We start from the raw sequence: 15,561 nt of genomic DNA, 5'->3' as shown, positions 1-15,561 counted from the left end.
ATAAGAGTAAATAACTGACTCACATTTACCCATTCTAGATCTCTCATGATTTTAAAGACCTCTATCATATCCCCCCTCAGCCGCCTCTTCTCCAAGCTGAACAGCCTAACCTATTTAGACTTTCCTCATAGGGCAGCAGATTCTTGTGGCCTGGTTTGGCCTCTGTTGGAAACAGGATGCTGGGCTTGATGGACCCTTGTTCTGACCCAGCATGGCAATTTCTTATGTTCTTATGTTCTTATCATTTTGATCGCCCATCTCTGTACCTTCTCCATCACAACAATATCTGTCTTGAGATACAGCAAGAAGAATTGTACACAGTATTCAAGGTGTGGTCTCACCATGAAGCGATACAGAGTCATTATGTCCTCCTCCATTTTATTCACCATTCCCTTCCTAATAATTTCTAATAGAGATGTGAATCGGAACCGGAATCTGATCGGTTCCGGTTCTGATCCAAATCTTAAAATTTTTATCGCCCAGCCCGACTTGAGTTCTGATTATCGGCTGTGCCCGATCCAATCATCAAAACACCCTCCCGAACCCCCAAAAAAGGTTTTAAAATTACCTGGTGGTCCAGCGGGAGCACGGGGAGCGATCTCCCACTCTCAGGCCATCGGCTGCGTTAATAAAAATGGCGCCGATGGCCCTTTGCCCTTACCCTGTGACAGGGCAAAGGTAGCGCCAGTGCCATTTTGAATACTGGCAATACAGCCTGAGTGCAGGACATAGCTCCCGGACCCCCAGGGACTTTTGGCCAGCTTGGGGGGGGGGCCTCCTGACCCCGCCCCCAAGACTTGCCAAAAGTCCAGTGGGGGTCCAGGAGCGACCTCCTGCACTCATCAAAAAACGATTCACATCCCTAATTCCTAACATTCTGTTTGTTTTTTGACTGCCACAGCTCACTGAACCAACGATTTCAAAGTATTATCCACTATGATGCTTAGATCTCTTTCCTGGGTGGTCGCTCCTAATATGGAACCTACATCATGTAACTACAGCATGGATTATTTTTCCCTGTATGCATCACCTTGCACTTGTCCACATTCAATTTCATTTGCCATGTGGATGCCCAATTTTCCAGTCTCACAAGGTCCTCCTGCAATTTATCACAATCTGCTTGTGATTTAACCACTCTGAATAATTTTGCATCATCTGCAAATTTGATTACCTCACTCATTGTATTCCTTTCCAGATAATTTATAAATATATTGATAAAGAACATTCAAGATTATCTAAACTTGAAAAGTAATTAACCAGCAGCAATCACTGGCTGTACCTGCAATCCTCAATCTACTGGAAGATGATAAAATAACACATGTACTGGACTCTGAGTATTAGGCTCCACACTTAGAATATTTGTGTGCATGTTACATATCGCCTGCACATTTAGAAGAGGTTGCATTACCGAAGACCATATCCCTGACATGGAGCATGATAAGCAGAACATGCATGCAATCCATTGCATTAATTACATCCGGTAGCATGAGATAGATATGCATACAGTGGAGGCAGTGCATGCAAATTTATCTCATGCCTATTCCTTGGGAATTTCCTGGAAATCCAGTCTGTTTGTGCTCTCTAGGACCACAATTGGCCACCCTGTGTAACTGCATCTAAATTTAACGTTGAACTGTTTAATGCATGTTAGAACTTCCCACACCATTAGATGAGGTGATGTAAATAATTTGCATTTCATCACTTCATTATCATATTCAAGTACATTAACTGGGTTGAATCAGGGGTTACATGGCCCCATTTTCTCCCCCCCCCCCCCCCACACACACACAAAAATACCAGAGGTATTACAAAATAGAACAATTTAACGTATAAATATATAAATAATGTTTTAAATTAGGAAGGAGGTAAAAAGAAGAACTTGGAAACAAGGTACCAGCTTCATGGCTTAAAGCTGAAAAGCAGCTGTTGCTCCTTCAGGTTGGAAGCCATGTGATGCACCTCAGCCACCAAGTCCATGCTGTCTCCCTGCATGGTGGTCATATTCTTCCACAGCCATTCCAGAACTTTTCCCATAGCTCCATGAGACCTAAACTCTACTAGAGGAGCAAGATCTTTTCCTGCCCAGCCAGCCTTAGAAACTGCAAGTTTCTCGGGAGTATGTCTGCTAAAATGCAGAACACTATGTTGGACTTCCTTCCTCTCCTCCTCCTCCAAAAGGAGTTCCCTATCATGACTTTCATCCTCTTATCCCCGGTATAAAAGTGAGTGTGGCCCTATGTGAGGGGGATAATTAGAGGAAAAAGGGGAGCACAGTCTGATCAGCAGCAGCTGGCAGGGATAATGAGAGAGCCCAGGTGCTGGGGGCGGGGCGGCCTCAAGCTTGGCTTCTGCTGCTGGCATGGGTGCTTGTGCTGGAGCAACTGCTTCAGGTACTTTTTTCTCTTCCATCTCCTCCTCAGAGCTACTGGTATCTGTGAAAAGAAAAAGTGCGTGGGTTAAGTGAGCAGATAGAAATGTAGTATAAGCAACAGTTAGGTTGAAGAAGAGAGTTTTCCCCCAAAGTGTGAGGAATATGTAGGAGAAAGTTATAGCAAGGGCATGTCAAGGAAACAGTGAAATAAACAGCACTGATATTGAGTTAAAAGCCTCAACAGGCGCAGTACAAAAACAAGAGGTAGGAATAAGGCTTGTGTGAAAAGAATGATGAGAGTACAGTGAGAGGTCAAAGTTGAATGGCCATGTGGAGGAGGCACTTTTAGAAGATGGCTCTAATTCCTTAGTGGTTGGGTCAAGATTAGGCCATGTGGTTATCCGACATTGTATGAGGGGAGAAAATGTGTTGGAAAACAAAATCCACTGAGAGTTCAATACAAAGCAACAGTAAGGAATAAATAACACAACGCCTATAGTTTCAGCTCTGATCATTTGATAATATAATCAAATACTATCACTTCCAGTATTCATTTCTATTCCTCTTAATGCCAGCCTATAGACGAGGTTACAGAAGAATACTGTTGCAGGTTCACTATGAGATTGTGGTAAAACTCAAAAACTCAAACCCCCAAGCCCCTTTTCTGAAGAGATTCCCTACTCTGAAACTCAAACAGAGCTGGTATCTCCCAGTACATTCCCCTCATCTTGAGATCTGCTTCCCTAAACACAAATGAAACAAGTATCCTGCAGGCTCGCTTTCCTGACAGAATCTGCTATTCAAGAAAACACAAAGCCATATACTCTCAGTCAACACAAACAGTAGATTTCAGAATAGAAGTGCTTTATTATATGCACATGAGAAAGCAATGCAGAAAAGGTATTACACATGCACATACAGAGCAAAGGTAATAGTTACAATAATAAAGCAATGCCATACTTCTCTTTCTTTGTTGTCACAAGAGCCCAGAAGAGCAGTATGGGCTCTATTGCTTCTAGTTATTCAGGATTGCAAAATCTTCTCTCCATTACTCCCCTTTCTGTCTGTGCATCTGAAAACCATGTTTTGAGAAACACATTCAGATTTCCCAAAACAACTAGCTTTTTCTTGTGATTCTTCACATGTGCTGTTTACCTCTTCCTTTCTCCCAATTATTCATACACATGATATGTATCTGTGTGAGAATTCTAAGTCCATAAGGCCTAGCTTCTGAATACATCCTTAGCAAGAGTAGTCAGACGCAGTCTAAATAATTCCATTATGAATACCTATGCCTGGATTGTGAGTTAGAGAGACAGCCTTCTGCAGAGGAGGGATATCAAGATGGCCAGTAGTGGTTATATCATCAAAGATGAACATATGCACACAATTGTGAAACATCCCAGATGTGACTTAGATGTACTAAGCTCAGGATCTGATGCAGCTGCTTCAGCTACTCCCCCTGTAGGCACAGAAGCTCATACACCTTCTTCTTCAGATCCTCAATCTGGAAACAAAGAAAGATATAAACACACAGAATGAGAACAGATATTGACCAAAATATTCATCCAGTGTACTCCATTTCTATCTAAGGGCACAGCCCTAGACCCCAGTTGCTGTGGGAATTGCCTTGCCTTTTTGCCATTTGTGTATCCTGGGTTTTTTTTTCCCATGCTTTTTGTGACTTAGCAAGCATTTCTCTGTGAGGCCCTTCCCTTGGGAGCACTTTGCATGTTCCCATCAACTCTTTTGGGTCCCATAACATAGCAACATAGTACAAGTTGGCTCAAAAGGACAATCTTGCCCCTCTAGTCTGACAATTCTATTATCCCACTGATAAAGCCTTCTCCCAGCTACCTATTACACTGTGATCAGTGACCATGTTTCTTCCTTTTTCCAGACTGCCCTTTTGCCTACCTTTTGTGTATACCATCATGTTGAATAGAAGAGCATCCAAATTACCAATTTAGTTCTCACCAACATCCATGTTTACACAGGAAGGCTCCTGAGTCTACTTCTTTGTAGGTTCTTACATACCGGGGTAAGACTCATAGCAATTGAATTCCCATGGAGGTATATCCAGGCTCAGGACATCCTGTGCTGATCCCACCTGACCCTACGAATGGCAAACAGCTGTCCCTCATTGCCAACAATGAGGTTGGCAAGCCATCTTAGTCCCCTTTCGTAAAGTTGAACTTATGGGCTGTGGGTGTCTTGACCCCATACATTGCCAGGAACAGAATTGGTATCTGTATAAAATATTCATATACTTTCTATGCATATAAACAGTAATCATGTACTTCTGAACTTAAGCACATAAGTTTGAAAGGAAAAGAAATGCATATTTTATAAAATATGTAACTGGTGCCAGACTGTAAAATTCACGTTTAACTATATGAGCACTCACTTATTTGCTGACTTATGCATACTAATGAAAACTACCCTCCCTACCCACAAACTTCAGCCCAATTTTTTGAAGTGGATGTATTTATATGCATAAATCTTATTTTTTAAAATCATGGGTGGGTACAAAACCAATGCCATCCTACATGTATAAAGTTTCTTCCAAGCAACTGTAACTTAGGCATGAATATTTATGTGCACACTTCAAAAATAAAAAGAATGCACATAAATTATGTCGCATCCTGACTCTATGCCCCAGAACACTTCTTTGTAGTACACATAAAAGTTCATGAGAAATTGCTTTTGCATGTAGGTTTAAGCATACGACCCTCCTGGAAATTTTTAAAAGGCCATTTACTATAAGTTCATAAAACATAGTTTTATGTACATAAATGGCTTTGAAAATTGCCATAACATGCTAAAGCAGTAGTTCTGGACATAAATCTAGACTGCTGTCAACAGCATTGAAATGGAAAAAAAAAAAGACTAAGATTTGATAGAGTTTGAATGTGAACATAGTGATATATGGTCTACGGTGCAACGCAAGGTAGTTAGAAGCCAGCAAACTGAACGCCCCCCCAGAGGAGACCAGAGTACTATCAATGGCCTTAACTTCTATGTGCTACTGAACACAACTGGATAAGTCCAGGCTTTCATGTCTCAGAAACACACATTTTCTTATATTTGCCTTTTAACATCTTTCTCAACAACAAATTGTAAGCCTCAATATTTCCTACTGGCAGAGTGTCTCACACTTAAGAATATACCAAGATACAGTTAAACATTCAAGCAAGACAATAGGCATGTGCATTCATTTTAAATAAATTATACATCTGAAATTTTAAAAAGGCCTTTTTTGGTTTGTACTGAGTAGAACAAACCAAAAGTTGCCTTGCATGAAAATACTTGAAAAATTTCAGATATTTTTATTATGTTTAAAAAAAAAACATGCATGTCCTTTTCTGGATCCCTCCAATTCCCTCCATTATTCTGCTCAAAACAATCATTGGGGCCTATGCATATCCTGATAGGCTGAGCTGTGCTTAGCCAGGGCCTCCTGGGCTCCTCTGGTGCTCCATCATAACACTTCACAGAGCCAGGAACCCACTGGCCCCTACTAATCCCTTCCATAGAGTGGATAGCAAATAAAGGAGCAAAAGTTATGCCTGTTTGTTCCTGCCTTGACTGATTCCTTTAAACAATGGTGTTGACCACTTTTAGGATGGAACAGAAGTATTGTCCATTTGGTGCCTGCCATTATATTGAATGGCCATGTATTTAGAAGGCCTTGGGGAATCCTGTTTCAGTTTTTTCTTTTCTCTTGTTTTGGTAAATTATTTAAATGTTTTTTATTTTCTGTTCAAAAAATGCAAATAAACAAAAGCAATGAACAGAAACAAAATGATTTGGCCTGCACATCCCTACAAGGCAAAGTCTATTCATATCACTTAGCTTCATGCAGCCTCATTCATATTTTCTCTTTATTCTTATGTGACTTTTTAATATAAGGGGACCCCAAAATTTGCTCATACTAGCAGTTCTTGCCCTTGATTGGTATGGCACTTGTGGGCTCAACAGATCATCCTGCCAGTAGTGTCAGAGGTCTCCATCCAGACCCTGCCCCTAGGTGTAATGTCAGTGTACTGTAGGTGTGTTAATATAGTGTACTATGTGTGCATCTTTGAGAGTATATGTGAGAATATGTGTCTGTGTTAGGAATTTGAGAGTTAGCAAATCTCCTGTGCCCACGTGACATAGAGGGAGTCAAGAAACTGCCTTCTTTACATGCAGAGGACATTTGGGTAGGTCTGTCCCTTCATAGGGACAGGGCCAGAAGGAGTGATATTCTTTTGGCCAAAGAGAGCATGAAAAGAGAGAGAAGTTCCATGGACCACGAGGCGTGAAGTTCTGGGTCTACAGAAGAGAAGTGTTGTATGAAGAAACTGCATCTGAGACTCCCCAGAAAAAAAGGGATCTCTTCAGAGACATAGTGCAGTGGAGAAGAATATCTTGGAAGTTTCTAGAGAGAAGCAACATGTCCAAGAAAAATCTCCAGGAGTTCAGACTGACTTAATCCAGTAGCCATAGATTCTACCAAGAGAAAAGCTAGAGATAGAGGAATAAAAAGGAAGATTTTATCATACAAAAGGTACTTGGAGGGCCTATGGTGGTAGGGCACCTGCCCAAGAGCTTATCTTTATGGGAAGGAATGTGTGGAAGAAACTGAGATTTGTGTTTTTTTAATGTCTGGACTTTATGTACAGTGTAGGGCACTCTTCTCTAAACTAAGATGGCCTGAAGAGAAGAGAGAAATGCAGGGAATCCTGCACATCAAAAGTCAAGTCCATACTTCTAAAAAGGAAGGAGCAGGCCTCTTCCCATAGCGGTGGCAAAAGTAATGGCCCAACAGGTCACTGCAGATCCCAACCCATGGTGATCAAAGTAGAGGCCCAGTGGCCACCAATGGAGACAATCTCACTGGTGGCTGAAGATGACAAGAAAGGCTGAGCGGCCACCAGAGGATCATATCCCACTGGTGACTGAAATTTCCAAGAGAGGCTGAGTTGCTGCCAGCAGAGTCCATCCCACTGGTGGCTAAAGACCAAAGTGAGGCCCTTTGACCACATGTGGAATCCATTTCTCTTGTGATTAAAGATAGGAGAGATTTTCAGTGGGATCACAACCTGCTTGTGGCTGAAGACACTCAGAGAGACCCAGCAGCCATCAGTAAAGCCTATCCTATTGGCAACTAAAGACCAGAGAGAGGTCCTTTGGTTACCAGTGGAGCCCATTCAGCTGGTGGCTGAAGAGAGACTGAGAAAGATGCCCCTTGGCCACAAATGGAGCTATCCTGCTGGTAGCTGAGGATACCAGGAGAGAGAGGTAGGTCCCAGCATGAGTCAGAGAGTTAGTATGTGTGAGTGGAGTGTAAGTGAGAGAGGGTATGGCTGGATGGAGGTTTCAGCGAGAGACAGAACCTGTGTATATGTGACTGAAAGCATGTGTGTCAGTGAGAGTATATGTAATTAAAATTATGTGTGTTTCAGTGAGAGCATGAGTCTGTGTCAGAATATATGTGAACATGTATGTGTCAGTGGAAGCATACTGAGCATATATGTGTATATCACTGAGAGCATATATGTGCATTATTGAGAGCATGTGAGAGAGCATGAATGTATCAGTAAGAGTCAAGTCATGTGAATGAGAGCTTATGTGACTGAAAGTATGAATGTAAGATCTATAGCAGCCTGACTTATTTTGTTTTCCAAATAGGAGACATACTGGTGTTTTAGGGCCTGATATACTATTTTCAGTGTTGCCTTTTCATAGGTAAGGGTTGTTACTGTTTTAGCCTGGAAGTTAGGATATTATGATATGGAAGGTTTCCTATAGGTTCTGAGTACCTGTATGCCCAGCACCTTGCGACAATGGAGCAAAATGTTTGTAGCCATGGCTCTTGAGCAGGGGTGTCCCTTCTCTACATGGATGGAATTTAGCAAGACACAGGCGTGGAAAGAATCATTGGATCACTAGCAAGATTGAACTAATACGGTGGTTGTCCTGTCACAGATAATTTTCTTAAATTGTTTTTTAAAAATACCATGGAGTTATGTTCACCAAACGTCTCTCCAACTTTCCCTTTTAGGGCTGGAGCCAGTCTCAAACATCCCTTTCTGTAGTCCATCCCAACTAGTTCTCCCCTCTTCTTCCATACCACCACTGCCAGTCTCTCACTCTTCACTTGCCCATCCTGCCTCTCTATTTTCCTCCACCCGTCAGAAAGATGCAAGGCATGGGCATTCCAGAAGCAGGGCCAGCACTGATGCATGTAACTCCTTATTTTCCTCAGCTGGCACACATATGTTATACATGCCACTTTGGTAGGCATAGAAGTCTGGTGAACATATGAGAGAGAGGGAGAGAAGCGAGAAATACTTTATAAGGCTCAGTCTGATATGCTATATGTGGACCATTGCTAGGGGACACTTTGAATCAGAGTGAGTTTTTGGGAGGTAGCTTGAGGTTGGGGAGTGTTGCAACATACAAATTCAGAGGTATCCACTGTAAAATTGACATTGCAAAAAAAATGTGACCTTATAAGAAAGGAAAATTCTAAAAAGAGGAGTTGATTTGTACACTGCAGTCTCTGCTAGCTGCATTGTACAAATCAACTCCTTTTCATCACTTATAAGGTCAAAATTCTTTACTGATGTCAATTTAAAAAAATGCCTCCCATTCAATGAAGAACATCCCAATTGACCAATTCCTCCACTTCCAGCAGATATGCTCCTCAAAGGAAGAATACATCACTGAAGCAGACAACATAAAAAAAAAAAATTTATAGAGAGGTTATCCTCACCAAATTATCAAAAGAGCATTCAAATGAGCATTATGTGCCAACAGAGAATAGCTACTACAATCATCACAGAAAGACCCACACATAGAATGGCATGTGTATTGCCTTATTCCACTCGCAGAAGTGTAGTCCAAAAAATCATTGAAAAGCATTGAAATATACTACCTGATCATACTCCTTATCAGGAGACCCCTATTTTTGGGAATCTAAAAGGCTGGAATCTACAGGATATGCTTATAAATACATACAGAGACAGATCCACATCCAGCTCGACACCCTGGGGGCCAGTTCACATGTGGCAAATGCATCATGTGCAGCAGATCCAACAATTTGCTTTATCCAATAGCATTAGAACGCATTACCTTTGTCAACATTATACATGCAACTCCGAACAAGTAATCTACGCAATAGTATGCCCCTGCAATAAAATTTTCATTGGCCACACCAAGAGAGCTATAAAAATCAGAATGATCCAACATAGAAGTTGCATCCATACTAGGAAAATGGAAGCCCCGAGAGTTCAACATTGGACTGAACACAATCATTCTCTCCAAGATATAAAAATGTTTGTTATACAGCAACTCAATTTGACAAGAAGGGGCAATATTTCCCTTCAATTACAATGAAGGGAATAAAGATACTTCTATCAATGGGACATAGTTTAACCTAAAGGTTTTAACAAAGCCATTGAATGGGAAGCATTTTTTTAAACAAGTCTACTGCTTACAGTAAAACTTAGGTACAACAAAGTCTACATTAATCACCATTACACTTAAAGTGCTAACTCATTTGCTGGGTCATTATCACTACATTGAAACTGTATAGATGGCTGGGCAAATCTTCCTGCCTACAGACAAGAAAAGATTAATAGAACATAGGAAAACCAAATCTGCATACTTACAAATGTACCATGGAAGGCAGTACTCTCAAGAATTTCTGTGGCTGTAGCTCTCTACGGTAGTCAAGAAAACTTTAAACAAATTGATTCTGAGGAGCCCTGTTACCCAGGTAGAGAGTCCATCAAGCTAGGTTGAGAGAACATTGCACAAATCTCATCTTTGGGTGAGTTTCCTCACTCTGAAGGTCATCAAATCTTCACAAGAGAGCACTGTTCTGTTCATACATTTCACTTTGAATGTCCAAGTGGCCCCTAACCCCTATACTAATACCTAAACCTCTCCTCGAGTTATTAGGTGGGCCTCCCATAGAGATATAAATACCTATCTAGTAGAGATGTGAATCGTGTCCTCGATCGTCTTAACGATCGATTTCGGCTGGGAGGGGGAGGGAATCGTATCGTTGCCATTTGGGTGTTTAGAGTATCGTGAAAATCGTTAAAATCGTGAACCGGCACACTAAAACCCCCTAAAACCCACCCCCGACCCTTTAAATTAAATCCCCCACCCTCCCGAACTCCCCCCCCCAAATGCCTTAAATTACCTGGGGGTCCAGCAGCGGTCCGTAGCTAAATCGGGGGAAGGGGGAGGGCAGGAAAACCGGCACACTAAAACACCCTAAAACCCACCCCCAACCCTTTAAATTAAATCCCCCACCCTCCCGAACCCCCCCCCAAATGCCTTAAATTACCTGGGGGTCCAGCGGCGGTCCGGAACGGTCTCCTGCAATTGAATCGTGTTGTCTTCAGCCGGCGCCATTCTGCGCCGCCATTTTGCAAAATGGCGGCGCAAAATGGCGGCAGCCATAGACCAACATGATTCGACTGCAGGAGGTCGTTCTGGACCCCCGCTGGACTTTTCCAAGTCTTGTGGGGGTCAGGAGGCCCCCCCAAGCTGGCCAAAAGTCCCTGGGGGTCCAGCAGGGGTCCGGGAGCGATTTCCTGCTGCGAATCATTTTCCGTACGGAAAATAGCGCCGGCAGGAAATCGACTGCAGGAGGTCATTCAGCGGGGGTTCCAGACCCCGCTGAATGACCTCCTGCAGTCGATCTCCTGCCGGCGCCATTTTCCGTACGGAAAACGATTCGCGGCAGGAAATCGCTCCCAGACCCCCGCTGGACCCCCAGGGACTTTTGGCCAGCTTGGGGGGGCCTCCTGACCCCCACAAGACTTGGAAAAGTCCAGCGTGGGTCCGGAACGACCTCCTGCAGTCGAATCATGTTGGTCTATGGCTGCCGCCATTTTGCGCCGCCATTTTGCAAAATGGCGGCGCAGAATGGCGCCGGCTGAAGACAACACGATTCAATTGCAGGAGACCGTTCCGGACCGCCGCTGGACCCCCAGGTAATTTAAGGCATTTGGGGGGGGGGGGGGGTTTGGGAGGGTGAGGGATTTAATTTAAAGGGTCGGGGTGGGTTTTAGGGTGTTTTAGTGTGCCGGTTTTCCTGCCCTCCCCCTTCCCCCGATTTACAATTTTTTGACGATAAATCGGGGGAATTGGTATTGTATTGTGGCCCTAACGATTTTTGACGATTTAAAATATATCGGACAATATTTTAAATCGTCAAAAAATGATTCACATCCCTACTATCTAGTGTGAGGGCATTATGGGTAGAATCTCTCTCTCTCTCTCTCTCTCACACTCATCCTCATCCTGATAGCAAGGCTGGTGCTCCCCAGGAGCTTAAAACTACTAAACATGGTATTCTGCCTACATGCAATATTTAGTGCATTTTGATAAATCCAGGCCATAGATAGACATTTTTGTTTTCAGACAGTGGAAATTCACAGATGATTATGCTGCATTTAGCAAGCTGTTATCTATTCTCTTACTGCTTAAATAAACATATGAGAAAGACCTGGAACTACTAGAGATGTGCATTCATTTTTCCCCGAATTAGACAATTTCAACAAAAGTGTCTAATTCGGCATGGTTTGTGGGCAATGAAAACCGAAGAGAATTTTTTCAGAAATTTTGGAAAAATTTGTATTTCGGGTTAGTGTTCACTAACAGGACTTAGCGCTCACTAACTAAAAAATGTGCTTTCAATGCATTGCAGATATTTGGTCATATGGAAACAGCTGCTTGTTTGTTGGGGTAAACATATACATATTTTATAATCTGTGTGTACCTGATATGTGCAGGTTATAAAATACTATAGTAGATCTCCGAGAAGCTATACATGTGTATATGGAGCTGTGCGGATTTCTTTGAAAGTTATCCTCTTACTTGTTAAATATAACACTTGTTTAAAATAAAAAAATAACCTTTAAATATAACATAAAATTATAAATCAGTAATTAATCTTTTAGCCCTGAAAGACAAAAATCAGATATACACTAAAAATGTGTGCAGGGAATTAAATCTCTGTACACTAAGTGGTGAGAACTAAAGCTTAATTCTTCAAACCAGCTATCAAAACTCTCACCTGCAAAACCTCCACTTAAAAACCAAGACATTTTTTTTTTATAAATGCATTTTTCTAAGTTAAAATACATTTATAATAATCTCTTTGTTGCTTTAGTTTTTAAGTGAAAGCTTTGACTGGTGATAGTATTTAGTGGTTTTCTCTGGTTGAAGATAATTCCAGTGTCTCATTTTTGATGCCTATATGCCACAAACAATTTTTTAAAACATTTTCTGTTTATTCAGTTTTTGAGATGCTCAGACTTTTGGTTGTTGGGTTGAAGAATTATCTTTTTTATTTTCATCACTTATTGCATTGATTTATACCTGTGTAGTAGAGAATTCACTTCTTATAGACTTTAGGGAAGTCAATTTCTCAGTATCTTCCAAACCATTCTGAATGTCTTTATTTGTTTAGAATGAGAAAACTCTTATGCATATTTTTCAAATCAATGAATCTGCATCATCATTCAATCATATTCACTTAAAAAGAAAAAAAATCAGGCCTGAATATCTCCAGATCTTTGGCCATTAACACAGCTCGAGAATTTTGTGTAATGGAGGCCCAAGTTTTCTGACATTTTTAAAGTTTTCTGAGTTATGGTATTAATACAAACTCTTTGAATGAATTCATTGCCTTACAACTATCTCTATGTTTCAGGTAAAAATGTAATAATTGAAGAAACTACTCTTTATTGGGATCCTTCACAGCACTCCAGTTCTTTGTCCCTGGGCATCTTAGACTAATGTTCCATTAGTTGTTAAAATAGGGCAAGAACTTATGTTCTCTATTGATTTCCAAATAATTTGTATTGAGACATTTTCTCTCTTTAGTATTTTTTTTTAGTATATACCTTTGAAACCTACAGGCTTCTAATATTTGAAAAATAAATATTGGCTGTGTAGAGTTGTATTTTTTCCTTCACTCTATTTTTATTATTTCATTTATCTTGCTGTTAATCAAAGCTGAGTTATATAATTTCTTTTCTTAACAAAACTACATACAAATTGCTGCATTATTATCAGATGTGCTATGAATACTTATTGCTAGTACTGAAAAAAACCTGAAGCTACTACTTAACATTATTTTGACTTATTGTATCTGATAATCTGCCATTGTATTTGTACATATAGCTAGATGTAAATGCAAAAATAACTATCAGCCATAAATAGGGTGCTATGTCAAGGGCAAATATGGTCCCTGACAGTGTGCATTGGATTTGCAACTCTGTTTGTTTATTCAGTTCCTCATCTCATTTTCATTATCTGTCAAGAAGATCAATTTCTCTTCTCTACTGCATTTCTACCAACATTTGTGCCAGAAAGGGAAATCATTAGTGTTTCTAAACAACACAATCAAACCAAAGGTATTTGGCCAGGGCCCCAATGTTAATTAATCACAGTCACAAGGAGGTCATGTCTAATGTTCCATTGATTTAGAGTTTGGAATAAAAATTCATCATGGGTTCAATTTACTCAAAATACTTGGGGAGGGCACCTTTGGAATAAGTATTTACCCAGGTAAACTGGCTGCCTGAACATTGCTCTCCACAAATTTTGCTAAAAGTATATGTAGGTTCTGTACCACATTTACTGGAAACCATAATTAAACGATGCATTCCCATCAACAAGTTTACATCAGAGAAGGAAAATAGCGCACATACAGACAACTATATAGGGGTAGATTTTATAAATCTACGCCCGCGCGTATTTTTGTTCGCGCCTGGTGCGCGAACAAAAGTACGCAGGATTTATAAGATACACGAGTAGCCGCATGTATCTTATAAACTCCGGGGTTGGCGCGTGCAAGGGGGTGCACATTTGTGCACCTTGTGCGTGCCGAGCCCTGCGCGCGCTGCCCATTCCCTCCGAGGCCACTCCGAAATCGGAGCGGCCTCAGAAGAAACTTTCCATCCACCCCCCCCCCCGCACCTTGCCCACCCTTCCCCTACCTAACCCACAACCCCCCGGCACTATATAAACACTCCCTATGCCAGAAGCAGGCATAACTTGCGTGCACCAGCGGGCTGCTGGCGCGCGATTCCCCGACCCGGGACCCATTTCAGAGGCCTCGGCCATGCCCCCCCAAACGCCCCTCAGAATGCCCCGAATGTCACGTCGGCCCCGACACGCCCCCCCCGACATGCCCCCCTAGCGAAGCCCCAGGACTTACGCGCGCTGCCGAGCCTATGCAAAATAGGCTCGGCGCAAGCAGGGGTTTTTAAAAAGGGTTACGCGCATAACTTATGCGCGTAACGCTTTTAAAATCCGGCCCGTAATGTGCACTATTTTATCCCATCTATGCTACCCATACAAAAAGCACATGAAAAATATGCAGACTTTTTTAGTGTATGCCTTTTAGTGGTGTGCATTCATTTCCTACGTTTTGGTAATCCATAACGTATAGGGCTGTATTTGTGGGGAAGCAAAAGTATGGCGATTCCGCACGAATGCAATGAATCTTCGCCAAATTATTCAGCCATCTAAAGGAGCAAATTTAAACAAACCCTCCACCCTCCTGACCCCGCCAAGACTTACCAAAACTCCCTAGTGGTCCAGCAGGGGGTCCGGAAGTCATTTCCTGCACTTATGCCCTCGGCTGCCGATATTCAAAATGGCGCCGATAGCCTTTGACCTTACTATGTCACAGGGGCTACCAGTGTAATTGGTTGGCCCCTGTCACATGGTCGGAGCAATGGATGGCCGGCGCCATCTTGTGCTCCTACCATGTGACAGGGGCTGACCAAATGCACTGGTAGCCCCTGTGACATAGTAAGGGCAAAGGCTATCAGCGCCATTTTGATTTTTGGCAGCCAACAGCCTGATTGCAGAAGATCACTCCGGGACCCCTGCTGGACCCCTGCAAGTCTTGTGGGGGGGGGGGGGGGTCAGGAGGGTGGGGGTTGTAGTTAATTAAATTTAAAGGGTTGGGATGGGGTTTTTTGGGGAAACAAAGAAACAAGAACGGATCGGTGTCCCCCAAGAACGGATGCAACGGATTTGGGTCCCGACGAATACAAATATCGAATGGGACGAATCCGTCCCTGCTACACATCCCCACTTGGCAGGTTCTTGTAGCCTGGTTTGGCCGCTATTGGAAACAGGATGCTGGGCTTGATGGACCGTTG

Source organism: Rhinatrema bivittatum, chromosome 5 (assembly GCF_901001135.1).
Source record: "Rhinatrema bivittatum chromosome 5, aRhiBiv1.1, whole genome shotgun sequence".
NCBI classification, from domain to species: domain Eukaryota; kingdom Metazoa; phylum Chordata; class Amphibia; order Gymnophiona; family Rhinatrematidae; genus Rhinatrema; species Rhinatrema bivittatum.
The sequence above is the reverse complement of the archived record's forward strand: the minus strand, read 5'-3'. Positions refer to the sequence as shown.